The sequence below is a fragment of the Montipora capricornis genome, chromosome 2, assembly GCF_036669925.1.
Source record: "Montipora capricornis isolate CH-2021 chromosome 2, ASM3666992v2, whole genome shotgun sequence".
Classification (NCBI taxonomy): Eukaryota; Metazoa; Cnidaria; class Anthozoa; order Scleractinia; family Acroporidae; genus Montipora; species Montipora capricornis.
The window spans coordinates 54,771,339-54,775,048 of record NC_090884.1 but is presented as its reverse complement, the minus strand read 5'-3'; positions in this window follow the sequence as shown (position 1 = coordinate 54,775,048).

Genomic DNA, 3,710 nt, shown 5'->3' with positions numbered 1-3,710 from the left:
TTTCGCAGTAATTCTCGTGTCAAAGAATCGGTATAATAATGTAAATAAGAGAACAACGATATTTATATTTGCAGATTACCTGTCCTCTTACTGCGAAAGTCAAGCTCGACATCTCTATGCAATAAGCGCATTCAAAATTTCCTGGTATTACTTGATAAAAGTATGTGGTTTTTTTTTGCTTTTTTGTTTTGAAAAAAGGTTTTTTTCTGCTTATATGAAAAATACGTTTTCTCTCCCGTCCCCTTCCTATGCATGATCTTCGCGGAAATTACATTCTGTTCCTCAATAAACCTGGAACAACCAGTTATGGTCTTAGTTCTCTTTTTCGTACGTATCAGCTAAGTTGCGGAATGCGTTACCTGATTTTATCCGTACCTATGAGTTTACTGGTTTTAAAAGAGAATCCAGGGCCGCATTTTGTACAGCGGCTTTTCTTTTTAATGAATATATCTTGAAATATTATATATTTGGTAGGGATCTGTATATGCTGTGTATTTTAGCTGTAAATGTAATGTCTGCCAAGATATATTAGCTCCTGTAGTTATTCGGAAAAACCTTATGACTGTATGTCTGTTACCTTTAGGAGGGCGCATGCGTACATTTTGTAATCTGCGACTCCAGTGCTTACCATATGACAGATAAAATGACTTTTCTCTTGAATATATAAGCCATCTAATTCTTACGCTATATTGACAAGGGCGGTTTGGAGCTGTGAGTAGGCGTGGGATTTGTCACATATGGTTTAGGGGCCGACATATCTCTCCCTCAATGCCGTACCGGGAGGCAAGGTCGGTAGCAGAAAGCAGCGAAGGGCCAACTGCGTCCAAAAGCGATCGCACGGGCCGAAATCCCGGGATGACTCGTTTGGTACGACGCTCCAGCGCCGGTGTCTGGAGGTACTGCGTTTTTCTCTCTTGTTCAAACATTCCGTCAGCGCATGCGCAAATGTTCTGGCTCTTCGATACCTAGCCTACCAAAAAAAAATTAACATGCTGGTATTTTTGTAGTTTTTTATTTAAGTTTGTACCAGCAATTCACATTTCAGTTGATTTAACAGGCATAAACGTAACGTAAGAACCGTGTGTGTCTGGTCTTGTCTCAGACAGAGGCGAGAGATGGTTTCATGCAGACTGGGACGCCTAAAATGCTCTGTTGTAAACATGGCGGTTCACGAGTGAAGTTTTCTCTCTGGCCGTTCTGTGGACGAATTCCAGGACCTACTGACACAATCTGGGCAAGTTTTGAAAGCTAAAACCTTCAATCGATGCGTTATTTTGCTGGTAGGACTGGGTGGCCCGACACTTATGAAAAAAACTATGAAATGAGAATCGGGAGTCTTCCCTTGTCATGGAATGGCAGAATTACCCAGAATTCTTTTTGGGCATGAGCGAGGCAACTTAAGAAGCACGAGACTGACCCTCATCGAATGGCTGAAGCGCGGCCAGCGGAAATGATTTCTAGCCAGATACTCAGGAGTAGGCCTGGTGTGTGCTGTTAACGTAGATTTTGGATTTCTGAACAAGTTTTTATCATAGAAAATTCGCGACAAAGTTGTGCTTTCATTTCGCAGTAATTCTCGTGTCAAAGAATCGGTATAATAATGTAAATAAGAGAACAACGATATTTATATTTGCAGATTACCTGTCCTCTTACTGCGAAAGTCAAGCTCGACATCTCTATGCAATAAGCGCATTCAAAATTTCCTGGTATTACTTGATAAAAGTATGTGGTTTTTTTTTGCTTTTTTGTTTTGAAAAAAGGTTTTTTTCTGCTTATATGAAAAATACGTTTTCTCTCCCGTCCCCTTCCTATGCATGATCTTCGCGGAAATTACATTCTGTTCCTCAATAAACCTGGAACAACCAGTTATGGTCTTAGTTCTCTTTTTTCTTACGTATCAGCTAAGTTGCGGAATGCGTTACCTGATTTTATCCGTACCTATGAGTTTACTGGTTTTAAAAGAGAATCCAGGGCCGCATTTTGTACAGCGGCTTTTCTTTTTAATGAATATATCTTGAAATATTATATATTTGGTAGGGATCTGTATATGCTGTGTATTTTAGCTGTAAATGTAATGTCTGCCAAGATATATTAGCTCCTGTAGTTATTCGGAAAAACCTTATGACTGTATGTCTGTTACCTTTAGGAGGGCGCATGCGTACATTTTGTAATCTGCGACTCCAGTGCTTACCATATGACAGATAAAATGACTTTTCTCTTGAATATATAAGCCATCTAATTCTTACGCTATATTGACAAGGGCGGTTTGGAGCTGTGAGTAGGCGTGGGATTTGTCACATATGGTTTAGGGGCCGACATATCTCTCCCTCAATGCCGTACCGGGAGGCAAGGTCGGTAGCAGAAAGCAGCGAAGGGCCAACTGCGTCCAAAAGCGATCGCACGGGCCGAAATCCCGGGATGACTCGTTTGGTACGACGCTCCAGCGCCGGTGTCTGGAGGTACTGCGTTTTTCTCTCTTGTTCAAACATTCCGTCAGCGCATGCGCAAATGTTCTGGCTCTTCGATACCTAGCCTACCAAAAAAAATTAACATGCTGGTATTTTTGTTGTTTGTTTTTTTTGTTTGTACCAGCAATTCACATTTCAGTTGATTTAACAGGCATAAACGTAACGTAAGAACCGTGTGTGTCTGGTCTTGTCTCAGACAGAGGCGAGAGATGGTTTCATGCAGACTGGGACGCCTAAAATGCTCTGTTGTAAACATGGCGGTTCACGAGTGAAGTTTTCTCTCTGGCCGTTCTGTGGACGAATTCCAGGACCTACTGACACAATCTGGGCAAGTTTTGAAAGCTAAAACCTTCAATCGATGCGTTATTTTGCTGGTAGGACTGGGTGGCCCGACACTTATGAAAAAAACTATGAAATGAGAATCGGGAGTCTTCCCTTGTCATGGAATGGCAGAATTACCCAGAATTCTTTTTGGGCATGAGCGAGGCAACTTAAGAAGCACGAGACTGACCCTCATCGAATGGCTGAAGCGCGGCCAGCGGAAATGATTTCTAGCCAGATACTCAGGAGTAGGCCTGGTGTGTGCTGTTAACGTAGATTTTGGATTTCTGAACAAGTTTTTATCATAGAAAATTCGCGACAAAGTTGTGCTTTCATTTCGCAGTAATTCTCGTGTCAAAGAATCGGTATAATAATGTAAATAAGAGAACAACGATATTTATATTTGCAGATTACCTGTCCTCTTACTGCGAAAGTCAAGCTCGACATCTCTATGCAATAAGCGCATTCAAAATTTCCTGGTATTACTTGATAAAAGTATGTGGTTTTTTTTTGCTTTTTTGTTTTGAAAAAAGGTTTTTTTCTGCTTATATGAAAAATACGTTTTCTCTCCCGTCCCCTTCCTATGCATGATCTTCGCGGAAATTACATTCTGTTCCTCAATAAACCTGGAACAACCAGTTATGGTCTTAGTTCTCTTTTTTCTTACGTATCAGCTAAGTTGCGGAATGCGTTACCTGATTTTATCCGTACCTATGAGTTTACTGGTTTTAAAAGAGAATCCAGGGCCGCATTTTGTACAGCGGCTTTTCTTTTTAATGAATATATCTTGAAATATTATATATTTGGTAGGGATCTGTATATGCTGTGTATTTTAGCTGTAAATGTAATGTCTGCCAAGATATATTAGCTCCTGTAGTTATTCGGAAAAACCTTATGACTGTATGTCTGTTACCTTTAGGA